Below are 16,604 nucleotides of genomic sequence, written 5' to 3'. Positions count from 1 at the left end.
CGCACCGCGTCCAGATCTACTGTGATGGCAGCGCACGACCACGCCTGCGGTGCGAAAATGTGCCTGGCTGCTACTGGTGTCGCTTCATCGAGATATTGCGGTTTCCTGGATAGCGCATCGGCTATAACGTTGGAATCTCCGGGGATGTACTCTATCCGAAAGTCGAAATCCGCGAAGAATTCCGCCCAGCGCATGTGTCTCTGGCTTTGGAGCTTCGCCGTGCGCCAATACTCTAGGTTCTTGTGATCCGTGCGGACCTGTACTGTGTGCTTGGCTCCTATGAGGAAGTGTCGCCACGCTTTGAACGCTGCGTGAATGGCCAACAGCTCTCTGTCCCATATGGTGTAGTTTTGCTCCGCCTTGCTGAGCTTTCGGGAGTAAAAGGCACCGGGTCTCCAGTTCCCATGTGGATCTTCTTGCAGGAGCACGGCTCCAACCGCCCTGTCTGACGCGTCGGTCTCTACTCGCATGGGCCTGCCTGGATTCACGTGCAGCAGCTGCTCCTCGGAGGCGAAAAGGCTTTTAAGCTTCCGAAAAGAGCGCTCCGCCTGTTCCGTCCACACGCACCTCTTCTTCTTGGAACTCAGAGTGTCCGTGATCGCTGCCGTCTCCTTTGCAAAACCTCTGATGAATTTGCGGTAGAAGTTGGCGAAGCCGACGAATCTCTGGACTTCCTTCCGATTGCGTGGGCTCTTCCAGTCCAACACCGCGCGGACCTTGACGCTGTCCATGGCCAGCCCCTTGTCGGACAGCTTGTAGCCCAGGAAATCCACCTCCGTCACATCAAACTGGCACTTCTCTAACTTGGCGTAGAGCCTGTTCTCCCGTAGTCTTTGCAGGACTTCCTTTACGTCCCTCTCGTGGGCCTCTTCCGTCTCCGAAAAGATCAGGATGTCGTCGAGGAAACACACACATTTCTTGTAGAATAGTCCCGCTAGCACGTGATGCATAAAGGATTGGAAGACGTGAGATCCATTTTGGAGACCAAACGGCATAACTCTGTATTCATACGTGCCCAGAGGCGTGAACATGGCCGTTTTCCACTCATCGCCCTCCCGGATGCGTATGAGGTTATACGCTCCACGCAGATCCAATTTGGTGAAGATCTTCCCCTTCCTCACGGTTGCTAGGAGATCATCAATCTTAGGCATGGGGAAGGCCTTGGGTTTGGTCATACTGTTTATGGTTCTATAGTCCACAATGAGTCTCTTTTGGGGCGTGTCCTTCTTCTTCACAAAGAACACAGGACTGCCCCCCACTGCTTTCGATTCCCGGATGAATCCACGCTTCAAATTGTGCTCTATGAACTCCCTGAGCTCTTGCATTTCGTCCTCAGACATGGAATACAGCTTTGCAGTCGGCAACTGTGCCCCCGGCACCAGATCGATGGCACAATCATAAGGTCTGTGGGGCGGCAACTGGTCAGCTTCCTTCTCGCAGAAAACCTCCAGGAACCCTTCGTACTTGCTAGGTACTGCCTGCACCATGCCAAGTCGCAGCTGCTGCTCAGCCCCCTCCTCCTGGCAGGACTGGATGCAATTTTGAGCACAGTACGATGAACAAAAGGTGATCTGGCGTTGGTACCACGCTACAGCAGGACTGTGTCTCTCCAGCCAACTCATGCCCAATACTATAGGCGTGTCAGACAGGTGGGTGACATTGAAGCTAATGACTTCTCGGTGATCTCCAATCCGCATCACCATGGGAGGTGTCTGTTGCACAACTTGCCCTCCTAGCAATTTCCTGCCATCCACCGTGACTACGTTCAGAGGCGTTGTGGTGGGCAGAAGCGCTATGCGATGCTGCTTGACGAATTGCATCCCCACGAAATCGGCGTTGCTCCCCGAATCGATCGTGAGGGGCACTTCTAGGGTGGTCCCATTTGGCAACTGAAGTGTTGCAGTGAGCTGCACCGCTGGCTTGGGTGGTAAAGGGTCTGTGGGTTGCAAAGACGCTGGGGACTGTTCTACAGATTCGCCTGGCTGAGCCCCAGCAATTCTGCTTCCAGCCAGGCATTGTCGTTTCCCTGAGGTTCCTCTTCCTGGATCACTTCTGCAGCTACCGTCGCTAAAGCTGCAGTGTGTTTCTGGAGCCTCTGGGGGCACTCTTTCGCCATGTGCAGTGCACTGTCGCAGATGTAACACTTCCTGGTCCCTCTAGGAGGCTTCGCCTTTACTGCACCGGAAGCTGGGGCTCTGGCTGTTGCTTGAGCCTTAGCACCACCAAGTTCCATCGGCTCCTCCCCCTGCCTCCCCAGCGGCGAGGGATGTGACTGACTGAACTCCCTGGGGATGAAAGAAGACGTCCTCGCTGGTGGACGCACCTGACGTTCTTCCTCATTGTGCCAAGGACGTCCCTCGTGACGTACCCCAATCGCCAGAGCCCTCTGCACCACCTCCTCCAGGGTCTGAGGTCTGTCTCCCCTGGCAAGTTCGTCCTTTATGGGACCGCTGAGACCCTCCCAGAACAAATCCCTCACAGGTGTGCAGTCTTTCTCCCAGCGTAACGCAGTCAGTAAAGCAAAAAATCTGGAATGGTACTGATGCACAGTGGCTTTGCCTTGCTGCAGTCCAAATATCTCCCTGCGTGCAAGATCCAAATCTACGGTTGACTGGAAGCAGGCATCCATCGCTTTAATGAATTCATCAGAATCGCGGCGGGCAGGGCCATCTTCACGCCACAAATTGCGCAACCAGTCTCTGGCCGGCCCATGCAAGTGAGAAACAATAAACCCCACTTTCTCCTCCTCATCTTTAAAGTCATGACGAAGCAAGTGCAATGCATACAAAACATCTGCTCTGAAACTGGGGTAGTGCTTCAGGTTCCCATCGAAGTGGGTGACTAGGCTGCCCCCCCGCCTTCCAAGTCCAATGCCCTCTGATCTGGACCCTGGGAACCCTTCCCTGTTTGCACGCTCCCACCTTGTTTGCAGGTCCTGGCAGCGCTTCTCCATTTCGTCATGCTTCTTCTGAGACGCAAGGACTGCAGCGGTGAGTTCGGAAACTGTAGTTCGCAGTGCTGTCAGCTGATCCTCCGCACTCATGGCTGTCACCGTTTGTGAGCTTTGCAAAAAAAAAATTTGCGTTCTTTGGGAGGGGACTTACTGTCAGAGCCACCCGAGGTCCCAGCTCACAAGAGACCAAAATCCAGTCCAAGTTATATACAAAAGGTTTTATTGAAGAACATTGTTGTCGTTACATCCAAGCTCCGTGGCTCAGCATCTGTTACCCTTAGACGTTAGAAGTCCCCTCTGAGTCAGTCCCGCCCCTGCACCAGCTTAAGAGGCTTGTACTGCTCCACCTTTTCCTCTCCTTCCTTTTCCGCAGGGTCTTCCTGCCCCCCTGTGCTCCCTCCCTCCGGGACTCCCCCGAGGCTGAGTCTTCTGACGCCTGCTCCCCCCTCCTTCGTGCTTTGGGACCAGGCTCCTCCTCAGGGCTCTCCTCATTTCCGCGCGCCTCCACATTTGAACTTGGCGCGCGTACGTTGCCTCTGACCTTCCTTTCGACCGTTACGCTACTCTCGGTACTACACTCCTCCCCTTCCGGCAGGACGTTCTGCTCCGAACTCCTTCCCCTCTCTGCTTCCTGTTCTGCTCTTTCTGACACACTGGCAACTCCACCCCCTTCACTCCGTTCCGACGGAGAGGCCGGTCCCGATCTCCAACCCCCACTGGGGATTCCCTCTTCGTTCCCCTGCTTCTGACTGCTTCCCTCTCTACTGCCCCTTGGCCTGACCAGGGGGGCTCCCTTTTGGGAATCCTCGGATTCACTTGACGGACTCACTGACAACCTCGGGTCGTCGTCGTCCTCTTCCTCGTCGCCCTGGGACCCCTCCCCCTCGCTCTCTGTCCCTGAAACCCTGACAGTATGTTTGCTTTTAAAATAAAATAAAAGGAAAACAATACATGCTTCATGGGTTCAGCCAGATTTTAAAACCAGAAGGGCTCCTTAGGGCAATGGGAGGGAATCAGTAGCCCTCCAGGTCTGGCTGGACTTCATTACCCATCTGCCCCAGGCAATATGGTCAGTAGTCAGGGATGACTGGCTTTGCAGTCAAGCAACTTCTGGAAGGCCACAGATTCCCCATCCGTGTATTTTGTAGAGGAAAGAACAAAATGAGACTTGCTTCTCAGTTGTCATGCCTAGGATTGTAGTCTAAATCTGTTTCCTTGCCCTTCTCCCTTCCTCACATGCCAAACATATTTTCCCCCTTGCAAAAAGACACTCCTAATCCTAGGATAAGAATCATTTAAAAATAAATATATTATGCTGGTAAGAGAAAACATCTTATGCTTAACACACATACACACACTACATAATTCCATCTAATGTTTTGATCACTCTCTTATTTAAACAGATTTAACTTGGCAAAATGGCAAATACTCGATGTTCTATTAATTGCAAACTTATGACTAGGAAAAGTGTTAGCAGCTGCTTTGAGGTAAAGAGCTCCCTCCCTCTCTCTGTGTGTGCATGTGTGTTTGGTTTCCTCAATGGCAGCCACAAAACATCCTAGCAAAAAAAGAAAGGAAAGGAAACTGTCAAGAGGCAGTCTATTTATTCATACCCAAACACAAGTTTCCATGGGAATAAATTTAGTACTTTGTGTGGAGACTGAATGATCCTGATTATAATATACAGTATACTACTACTAAATTGTCCATCACAGCAAATATTATGCCACAAATATTTCCTCTGCTTCCTTCCCAGTCCCACAATGGAACCTTCCACTGAAACATTGGGGTTGCCAACTGATGGAGGGGAATTATCAAAGCCTGCTTGTATACTTTTGGCATCCTATTGATATGTAGCAAAAAGCAGATAAAGATTCAGGTAGGTACCCATGTTGGTCTGCTGCAGTCGAAATAAATGAACAAAAACACAAAATTGTCCAGTAGCACCCTAGAGTCCAACTAAGTTTGTTCTGGGTATAATCTTTCATATTTACATCATCATTATAAGCACAATTATTGCCTGGAGACCCAGTGCTGTTATAGGCATGACTAGAGACCGGCAGGCAGAGTGAGACATATGCCTCAGGTGGCAAATTTTGGGTGTCATGATTATTGTTGTTTAGTCGTTTAGTCGTGTCCAACTCTTTGTGACCCCATGGACCAGAGCACGCCAGGCACTCCTGTCTTCCACTGCCTCCCTCAGATAGGGCAGCAAATTTTTACTTATTTGATTTCTTGTTAGATAATTGCCTGGAAGGAGGAGAGGTGCTTGTGGGGTTTTCTGCCTCAAGTGCCAACATGACCTTGGGTATTATGTGCCATGACTTGGTAGGGGCAGGGACGGACTTTGGTAATTGTCAGGCGTGCCGTCAACAGTTCACTGGCTATCTGCCTAGTGAAATCAGAGAAGCAGAGAGAGCTTTTCAGTTCTTTAATTTTAATCCACAGGTACACAGGAAGACATGGAAAATACACCCTCTTCCTTGAGCCGACATTGCTCAGAGTGCCGCTCCAATCCCCAGCAAATACATCCTAGCAATCAGATCCCTCCTGCTGCCTGCTAAGGACAATTCTCTTTGGGGCTTTCTGCTCTGAGACACACAATACATGTCTTGTCCTAGGGAAAAGAGGTGGCTCCAGAGACAGCATGTCACTTGGCTGATGTACTGTTTCTAACTCCTGTCTCGGTTCACCACTACCTTGCTCCTGTTTGTCGTCACCCATTATTTCCCAGCTCCCTCTTTTTCCTCTGGGGTGTGACCTGTCTCAAACCACCACTCCATACTCTCTCCCACTTCCTCCTCTCTAGAAGGCTCTTGAGGTGGCGGTCTCCACCAGTCCCCCTCATCTGCCCAGTCCCTGACATCAAAATGGCGCCCTGAGCAAGGGCAAAATTTGGTGCATCCCCCCCCCCCATTTTTCTTTCTTTCTTATTTTCACAATAATTTCTTTTGGTACAGCTGCTTTTTCCTGCATCTTCTCAGTAGGCACCTGTATAAACATAATTTGCTTTATGATTGTTGCTGTTATGATTATTGTTATTATTAGTAGTATTAGTATTATTATTATTAGTATTATTATTAGTAGTAGTATTATATTAGTAGTATTAGTAGTATTAGTATTTGCTGCCTCAGGCAGCAAAAATGTATTGGGCCAGTGCTCTCCTCCACATCCCCACATGCACTACTTGTGGGATTTCATGCGACCCCTTGTATAAAACAAGTTTTAAAAATTGCAAATCCAGACACACACACAACAGCACCTGTGGGATTTCATGGGCCTGTAACACTAGCTGTGGGACCCTTTGTATGAAACAAGTCAATAAATGATGCGACTCATAAACATAGTGGATGCAGAGAAAAAAGCACCCATTATTGCTTGAACCAGCTCTTCTGACAAGCAGCATTAGCAAATGGTCAAACTATGTAGAGGTTTACCTGACTTGTTCTGTGCTTTAAATGACAGCACATGTCGAGCCTTTAGGGCAACAGCAGTGATATGCCTATTAAAGCTGGCACATGACAGGAGGAGAAATCTGATGACCTAAGATCAGTCGGGTCACATGAGAACTCATGGTCTGTCTACTCCATTGGATCAAAGGGCTGTAATTTGACACTCTAAGACTTTTAAGGAAAGCAGTGTGGGTGTGGGTGTCAGGGGAGAAACTGTTTAGGAATCCATTATTCAGATGCTTCCACACACACCGTTTTGGGGTAGCAGTCACCGTAATGTCCTTGCCTTGCCTTCCAGTAAGGTAATTGTGTAGGACATCTTCCCAAATATCACAAATGAAATGCTTAATTTATTCTGTTGCATTTTCCAAGGCCTTAAGTTCATAAGGTCCATTGTTTAAAGACAGTGGGGCAGAGTGATGGTAGTCATGACAACAAAGAACAGTCAGGTGACAATGCACAATGAACAAAACTGCCAATCCAAAGGATGATTATCGTTAAATGAAAACATTTTACTAAATCTCTACTGTACCTCATTCCCGGTGTGCATAGGTCATTTTTAGATTTTAAACCTGTGGGAAGGGCCATGTGATTTTCAATTCCTGGTGTGCAATGCCTAGTAATTTTAGGGACATTTCCACCCCCACCCCCAATAAGAGATGATGTTGATGCCTGCAATCCACAAACCGATTATGCCAGTGTGTTTCGACTGAAGCCAATCAATCGCATTGATCAGTTTAATGGGACTAATTCTACTTAAATTCAAGTACTTTAGCTTAGCCGAGGGAAGGATTTAAATCAGTATTCTCCTTAAAGGCTGCCATCATGTGCACTGATTTTGGAGTAAGTACCAGTGAACTCACAGGAGCATGGAAAGCTGCCTTAAACCAAGGATGTGTACACATTACCAGCTTAAAACAAACTATGTCAGAAAATGGGGTGGGGTGGGGTGGGAATGCTTCAAAATATAAAGTGTAAAGTGATGTATGCTGGGACAAAAAAATCTTAATTTCACATATACGTTCATGGGGTCTGAACTGAAGGTGATGGACCAGGAATGTGACCTTGGGGTGGTTATAGCTTGATGAAGATGTCAGCCCAGCGTGTGGCAGCTGTGAAAAAGACAAGGGATCATTTGGAAAGGAATCGATAACAAAACTACTGATATCACAATGCCATTATACAAATCTGTGGTGCGACCACCTTTAGAATACAGTGGACGCTTGGGTTGCGAATGTGATCCATGTGGGATGCACATTAGCAAACCCGCAGTGTTCGCAACCTGCAGCATCTGCACTCACACGGGTTGCGATTTGGCGCTTATGTGCATGCGCAAAGAGCAATTTAGCACTTCTGCGCATGCGCGACCCCCAAAACCCAGAAGTAACCTGTTCCAGTACTTCCGGGTTTCAGCGCGTCCGTAACCCAAAAAAACACAACCTGAAGCGTCTGTAAACTGAGGTATGGCTGTACTACGTATGTAGAGTTCCGGTCACCTCACCTGAAACAGGATATTGTAGAGTTGAAAAAGGGTTCAGAAAATGACAACCAAAATTATCAAGGGGATGGAGCAATGATCCTGTGAAGAAAGGTTGCAGTGTTTGGGCCTTTTTAGCTTTGATAAAAGATGAGTAAGAGGTGACTTGACAGAATTTTATAAAATTATACATAGCCTGGAGAAAGTGGATACAGAAAAGTCTCCCCCCCCCCCATCTCATTACAGTACAACACAGCCAATGAAGATGCACATGGGAAAATTTAGGACAGATAACAAGAAAGCAGTTCTTCATATAATGTATAGTTAAAGTATGGAACTTGCTCCCGCAGGAGGCAGTGAGGCCACCAACCTAGATGCTTCTAAAAGAGGATTAGACAAATTTGTGGAGGAATGTTGGCTGTGCTCTGTTTCCACAGTTGGAGGCAGCAATGGTTCTGAATACCAGTTGCTGGAAACCAAAAGAGGGGAGAGTGCTCTTGTGCTCAAATCTTGCTTGTGAATTTCCCACAGGCATCTGGTTAGTCACTGTGAGAACAGGATGCTAGACTAAATGGGCGACTGGCCTGAACCAGCAGACTCTTCTTAAGAACATAAGAATCTTATGCATCTCTCGGTGATTTCAAATAATAGACTTTCCTTATCCTGCCTGAAGATGCCAGGCACCAAACCTGACCTAAACCCTGTGCCTAAAGAGGACCTTGACAGAGGTTATTCTCATGTTTCCAATAGATGCCACTGCCTGCAAATCATATGCTCTGTTGCTGAGCTATAGCAGCCATGAAATGATCAGCAGCTACACACCAGCCCATCCACTACTTTCTGCAAGGGGGCATATGTGCCCTGGGCAGCTGGTTGGGGAGTGACTTCTGCAAGTCCCATACAAGGCCTATTCAGAGAAATTTCTTTTGGATTCTGCCCAGTCTCTCCAATATAGTCATTCACAGGAAACTCTGTGCCAACCATTTCAATTAGAGCTTTAGCACTGGCTTCTATAGATGGAGCATTTTGTGGCCACCCCCAGGGTGAACATGGCACGCACCTGATTTTAACAACCCAGCTGAGGCACCGAGATTTGGTTCCATGGGGGAGTTTGTCTTTAATGGGCATATTTTTCTTATTTTATTGGAGCAGGACAATCCTCTCTCTTCTGATCAGCTTCCCCAAATGACTTCTTTTCTTTATTGATTTGTTTTCCGGAAGTATTTTCTTTTCCTTCTAATGTTTTATTTATATACCAATGTTCACATTTTTATCCCTAGGAACCTTTTTAGGTCTGCTTTGTTTGCATTTGTGTTTCTCTATTGGAAGTGGGGAGGAAGTTCAACAACTTGAATTTCTATGGTAATTTTTTATAGTTCCGAACATCCCAAAGTGCTGTACATTTAATTACGCACTCACAACAAAGTGACTGCATGACAAATGTAGCCTTTGGGCTTTCCATGGAGGGAGAGAATAACAACCCCTTCCTGCAGTCAGGCGAGAGAGAGAAAGAGATGCCTGGCAGCCTTCTTGCAAATGAACCACAGTTCTTGGGTGCAATGCACAGAACAAAAATAAAACCTATTATCTTAGGAAAATCAAAAGAAGAGCATAAGGGAAACACCTTTTCATTTCCCCAAACAAAGGTAAAGCAGGAGGTCGACATCTGGCATTTGCCAAAGCTTAATTCAAATGAATGCTAAACAGTCAGCTCTGTGCTCATTCTTTTCCTCCAGCTGTACAGAAATGAAGGCAAAGTTAAAGAAACGCAGGGGCCTGCTCTAAGCCAAACCTTGGCTTAGTGTGAATCAGAGGCGCCAAGTTTCCCCCTAGATTGAGGGGTGTGACATGTGGCACATGTGTGTGACATCACACGTGCGATACACACGTGTTGTCTCGTTGTTTGGAGAAGGCTGAGCGCTCTGGAGGAGCCAGCCAATGAAGCTGCACTGCACTCATCTCCATGCTTGCCCTCCACTTCCCCCTCAACATTGAGGGGGTCCTGCCCCCTTCCAACAGATACTGAGAGGACCGAAGACACCTCAACCCCCTAGAGTTGGCATGCTTGGCATTAACACACAAACATTCTAGTTCTCAGGGAGGAGATCGTGGTCACTTTGTTCCTCTGTGGTCGTTTTGCTGCTGGGATGCCCTGAGCTAAGTCACTGCTTGGTTTAGCATGTCATCTAAACCCAAGCTTTAGCTCTCCCAAACCACGAGCTTTAACTACCTCAGGAAAGTTCATGCCAAGTGTGGTGGCTGAACCTACAGAGAACAAACAGACAAACCATTTCCCAAAATACATAATAGATATTATAGTGGAGTTAGGAAGCATTTGATCCTCCCACTTTGACGCATTTCACTGGTAGACTGTTGGATGTTATGTTAACATTCTGTACAAAGGGAGAGTCTGAGTGAACAGATGTAAAGTTTTGTATGTCTTGCTTGCATTATCCTTCACACCAAAAGCAAACACTCCATATTATTTGGGGTCTGTTAGTCCAGTTGTATTTTACAATGGGTCTATGGCCGTATAAATAAATCCAATCAGCATCTTCGTTCTACATGAATGAGCTCCTGAAAGGGGCTCATGGGTAGAGTAATCAGAAGTAGATAAGAAATGAAGTGATATAGACAGCTATCAATCCATTTGGTGAGGGGAATTCAACTCATGGAACAGGGTTCTCTCCTTTTTTAGCTCCTCCTTCTCTCTGCAGCCCCTGCAACCCTTGAACACTTCCTCCAAGGTGGGGAAGCTTCAGGAAGAAGGGGGGAATTATGAAAATTATCTCTCTCTCTCTCTCTCACACACACACACACACACAGAGAGAGAGAGAGAGAGAGAGAGAGAGAGAGAGAGATTTATGCACATTCACTCATACACTCTCATTTGCAAAAAGCTTTAAAGCATCAAAGCCTGGATGGAACTGAACCTTCTATGAATGGATGGGTGCCTCTGGAGAACAGAAGACCACCTTTAACTTCCATCTATAGTGTTTTGAGTTTACAATGGCCACATTCACACATCATACACTTAAAGCACTATGATACTGCTTTAAACAGCCCTCCAAGAATTCTGGGAGCTGTAGTTTGCTAAGGATGCTGTTAGGAGACTCCCATGTTGGCACATAAGTAGAGGAGGGATACAGAGAGCCAAAGGGTTAGCATGTTGGTACCTGATTTATCATACCAACATTGTTACATCTGAACTGTCTCTCGCTCTCACTCTCTCATTCTCTCTCACACACACTTATTGTGGGTCTTTTGACTGTGCTTTGAAAATCTGTAACTCATGTTCGAACTTGCAGCAACAACTCATTCTTCTCCTATCCATCTGAGATCGTTCCTACATAAATTAGAATTTCTGCTTCATTTCCTCTAATTTCATACCAATTTTCATATTTTTTCATCACCTCTGCAGTAATGATCTCTATCCCCACGCCATTATTACCAGACCCCAATACAGTATGTCTTCCATCTCTTCAGCAACGATGCCTCTTTTACCCACAAATTCATTCTAATCAAGACTGGAAGCCAAAATGTTGGATCTAATAGAGACGGTGATATTTTACCAAGCTTTTACTTATATGCTGAAAATCAATGCGGCACAGAGATTGCTCTGCTAAGGAGAAAGTGTATTTGTGGCTTGCCTGAGCCAAAGGAAAGTGTAGCAAAAAGAAGAAAGATTATGTAATCCAAATTGTCTCAGCTACCTTCTTTATCATTGTTATTCGCTCTGATTTCTCCAGGGGTGGAATTCAACATGGAATTTTCCATCTTATTTTTCATGAAACTTAGAATCATTTTAAAGAACAGGGTTCATGAAGGATACTTCAGTCACTTATAAATCTTGAATAACAATTAGACTGTGTTTTACTTCTGATGAATACCTGTTTCAATTCAAGTTAAAAATGATAATCAGGAAATTGACTCATCATCACTGACACATCAGTTTTTAAGGGATTATTTTCAGGGGCCTTACAAACTTGTAACATGAGCTCCAACCTACATACATACCACAGGGGGATGCGTCCCATTTTGTCAATGAGACGAAATGGGAATGTGCCCCCTGCTGCTTCCCTGCCCCCTTGCTGCCACCCCACTGCTGGCAATGCAGCTCTCGACTGCATTGTGTGGTGGCACCTGCGAAGTGGAGGTAGTGCCTGTCTGTGAAGTACTAGCAGCAACAGCAGCTTCTGGCAAGATCTCATCAGATTTTGCCAAAGTCTCACGAAGTCTCACAAGAAACCGGTGCCGCTGCTGCCGCTGCTTCACCACTGGCAGTGGAGGCTGCAGGGCAGGTGGTGGAGGCAAGGAGGTGCCATCTCTTAGGTTTCTGCCACTTGAGGCAGGTGCCTCACCCTGCCTCATCAGTGGGCTGGACCTGTCACCAAGGCTGTCTTTACCTGGGGGTCCAAGGGGTGCGTGGCACCCAGGTGTTGAATCCTGGGGGGGCGCCGGGCGCCCATCGCTGAAGCCACCTAAGCTCTTAGCTATCTACCTGTTATGAAATAATAAATAATTTTGATCAAGCTAGAAAAACTATATATATATATATATACCTAATTATTACAGAAACGTATACTTACTGTTTCACTAAAGGACTTTTGACTTTGTGCGCTCATTTACCAAAGACTCGCCGTGCCAGCAAAGGCGCTTGTCATTCACAAAGGCACCGTGCACGCGAAATTAACTCTTACATCAAACTATTATGTTATGTATTGTATTGAGCTGCTATGCGGCAGCGGAGTCAGGAGCAACTTTGACATGACTGATGTTTCTCCTAAGTAGGTGCCTAAACAATGCTTATAAGTTTAAGTGTGGTGGTGTTGTATACTTAAATATAAGTCTATTGTAAATAAACTTTCTTTCGCAAACAAGAGATAAGGCGTAAGCAGGTGTCTGACATAAGCATAATAAAAGTTAATTTTGGGGCTAAACTAAATTTGGGGGTGCTGGGCGGATCTTTGCACCCTGGCGCCACATATCCTAAAGACAGTGCTGCCTGCCACAATGCCATTCTGTACACATTCAATCTCAAAAGTCCTGAAAGAAATTTTTCTATTTTAATTCTGAAGCTACTGGGGCTTCTCTATTACGTCCCAACACATGCCTGCTGTCTCTCTCTCATGCTATTTTTGTTTAACATAACATCTAGCCTGAATATGAGTTTACAGACTACCTTGTAATTTGTTTGCTCCTAATAAAGGTATGATTATCCTGTTAAAGTTTTGATTTATTTATTTTTTTAAAAAAATATTATACTATTGCAGCTGCAAACCTTTTATAAATAAACAAATGCACTGTAAGGCTTGGGCTTTCTGTCCTTCACTGCAAAATCATGGATTATTCCCCCCAAGTCAGTTTTCCTTACAAGGTCAGATTTGATAGACAAATAGCTAGACAGCTTAACTGCTCTTGCCCATAGTAGATCTCCTGTAGTATTTGATGATTTCTAGTTTGCTAAAACTCCTTTTAGCTTCTGCCAGAAACACTGGCAGTGTGCAAAAGATCTGTAGGTTATGCACACTTCACTAAAAAAATAGTTGTAATTATTATTTTTATTTTTCTTTCTTTCTTTTTTTTGCAAATCTTATTCCAAAGTAGACTTCATTTTGTTTTAAAATTCAATATTTCACAAGGAAACCTCTCTAAAAGAGCTGTAGGATATTTGCGAAGTAGATATCTTGAAGGTTCTTCCATTTCCCCAGCCTCTAGTGTCACACATTTTAGGACTGAACTGAATGTAAGACAAATTATATGGTTGCTTTAATCTACCATTCACCCTCAGTTCTCCTTCCATTGTAGTGAAGTGGCAGCTTGGTTTTTCAAGATCTCTAGGCTTTGGGAAAATGTACCCTTCCCACATCTTTGGATTCTGAGAAACTCTTTTACCAACAGTAAATCAAAGGACAAGGAGAACCTTGTTTTGATATGAGGTTTTTTTGGCACAATTCTTAATGCAAGAAAGTTTAAAATGAAGCTGGAAATAATCTGTTTAAGATCATTTATGTTGTATTGTCAAAGGTACAAATGCTCTGAGATTCTTCATTTTGTGTTTAAGTGGGACCATTTGGTTTAGTTTAAAAAGCTCTTTAGAAAAATTCAAGACAATGTTCTGCACTATCAAACCCAACACATCTTTTGTCTGACCATCTCTCCCAAATTTATCCTTGGAGCTAGTAAGACTCCTATTCATGAGATGTACTGTAGCAGTTGGCACCCTTCTCAAATAAATGTTCTTTTCCCCGCCCCCAAATCTCCCTCCCTCTGTGTGTGTGTGTGTGTGTGCTGTAGTTCTAGGGATGCAGGTGGCGCTGTGGTCCAAACCACTGAGCCTCTTGGGCCTGCTGATCAGAAGGTTGGTGGTTCGAATCCTTACAACAGGGTGAGCTCCTGTTGCTCTGTCCCAGCTCCTGCCTACTTAGCAGTTTGAAAGCACACTAGTGCAAGTAGATAAATAGGTACCCCTGTGGCGGGAAGGTAAACAGCATTTCCATGTGCTCTGGCTTCTTTCACAGTGTTCTGTTACGCCAGAAGCAGTTTAATCATTCTGGCTACATGACCCGGAAAGCTGTCTGTGGACAAACGCCAGCTCCCCCGGCCTGAAAGCGAGATGAGTGCCGCAATGCCACAGTCGTCTTTGACCGGACTTAACTGTCCAGGGGTCCTTCAGCTTTACTTTTACCTGCTGTAGTTCTGTTGAATTTTAAGGCATTTATTTGAGAGGTTTCTAACCCCAGCACAGGGCTGCATGCCGGCAACTTGTAACGCAACATTTAAACAGGTTTGAAATTGTATTAGATTTGTACTTTTGACATGCCCTGAAAAGCACGATAATTTACTGTCCAAATGGATTATCCAGAGGCACTGTTGACTTTACTGGATGTAATGAGAGGCATTGGTACTATTACCCTAGCTTTAAATATTCTGGCACTCCTGCCAGTGCTTGGAAGTCAACACCATTGATTTCAGGAGAATGCTTTTCCTGATGCAAGTGTACTTAGGATCTCAGCCCATGTTTCATAACCAAGTCATCAATAAAAGGGGGGCGGAATCCTTTCCATACTCCACTCACTGTCCTACAGCCGAAGCCATCTAAATGCTGATTGGAATTGATTCTGACACAAATTGAATGCTCCTGATCTCGCATCTCAGTGGTAGCCTGGAAAACGGGAAGATTTAAGAGGCTATTTTTAAAATTTATTTTTTGGGAAATTCTTATTATACCAGAGTTCAATACCCTGGCAATCCATAGTCACCCATCTAGGCACACTTAGAACAAAATGTCCACTGCATTGATTATGCACGGGACTGAATAAATCAGTTTAAAGAGTGCACTTACCACTTTCCCACAGCCATTTGGCATATGTTCCTTTTACGTTTTTGACAAAAAGAACCCTCTTGATGGATGAATTCATCTCATAAGTGGGCAAAACAAGGCCCGTTTCTACAAGAGTGGAGTGTGGTTATGAAGCAGTCCCTCCAATAACTAAATCTGATGCACCACACTTGGTCATTAATCAACAGACAGCATCTCATCCCTACAAACGCATAACAGTAATTCATCACCACCCTGAAAGACCCATTTGAAGTTTCTCCTGCTTATTTAGTCATAGTGGAAGTCTCTTTTTAAAACTTCTAAATGTCTTCTCAAGTGACCTTATAATACCAAGGGGCATGGATCTTTCAGCCCAGCCCGGTTTGAATATTATAAAAGTTAAAAATGTGGTGGAAATAGAGGAGATACTCAATTCAGGGGGGGGGGGACCTGTTTTGCAGAAGTCCCACATTATCCTGTGTTGAACTCGGTTCATTTTGCCAGGATTCACTTAGATTCTCTGATCCCTCCAGACCATATAGGTCTTTTAACCATGTTTATGCTGCATCAGAGAGATCAGGATACAGAGAGATCACACAGGTATCCTAAGGTCTACAATATTCATAGCCTGTAGGGGCAGGAATTAAACTCCACAAACAACTGTTTTATTATCACATTTTTGTATTGGATTAGATTGCTGTAAGGTGTACATTCTTTGTTTCTTCAGCTTGGAAACTGCCTTGAGTATTGTAAAATAGAAAGACGGTATACAAATTAAAAGTGAAATGAAAAAAATTAAGCCTCAAAGTCCAGTGCAATGTTGCAAGTGATGAACCTCACACTCAGGTCATATCTGCATTATACATATAAAGTTGATATTCCCTCAGAGTCCCTTCCAACTCTATAATTCTATGACCCTACTTTAGACAGCCATGGCTTTCCCCAAATAATACAGTGGTACCTCGGATTACATACACTTCAGGTTACATACGCTTCAGACTCCGCTAACCCAGAAATAGTACCTCGGGTTAAGAACTTTGCTTCAGGATGAGAACAGAAATTGTGATCCGGTGGCATGGCAGCAGCAGGAGGCCCCATTAGCTAAACTGGTGCTTCAGGTTAAGAACAGATTCAGGTTAAGAATGGACCTCCGGAAGAAATTAAGTACTTAAGCCGAGGTACCACTGTACTAGGAAATGGAGTTTGCTAAGGGTTCTGCAAATTGCTAGGAGATCCCTACTCCTCTTATAGCATGACAGTTCTCAGGGTGGTTTAACAATCAACCCCTCTTCCCAGGGAACTCTAGGAATTGTAGCTTTGTGAGGGGAACAGGTGGCTCTTAACAACTCTCAGTCCTTGACGTGCCCCAGGATTGTCACCTTTCTGCCCTCTTTTCACCTT

The 16,604-nt window shown here is 45.3% G+C and overlaps 1 long non-coding RNA gene across 2 annotated transcripts in view; it reads right to left on the bottom strand.

Moving 5' to 3' along the window:
- The window catches only part of LOC310841668, a 58,230-nt gene that overhangs the window by 3,502 nt on the left and 38,124 nt on the right, over positions 1-16,604 (bottom strand). The window contains exon 3 of one of the 2 annotated variants that reach the window (XR_014562673.1): positions 5,225-5,345. The exons of the other annotated variant lie outside the window; for it this stretch is intronic. This is a non-coding gene — a long non-coding RNA (uncharacterized lncRNA). Of the gene's footprint in view, positions 1-5,224; positions 5,346-16,604 lie in introns of those variants that run through there. 2 annotated transcript variants of the gene reach the window in all.

This window comes from Podarcis gaigeae (genome assembly GCF_964106915.1).
Source record: "Podarcis gaigeae genome assembly, chromosome: 3".
In the NCBI taxonomy this organism is placed as follows: Eukaryota; Metazoa; Chordata; class Lepidosauria; order Squamata; family Lacertidae; genus Podarcis; species Podarcis gaigeae.
Note: the sequence above shows the minus strand (reverse complement) of the source record. Positions and strands in the feature narration are given on the sequence as shown.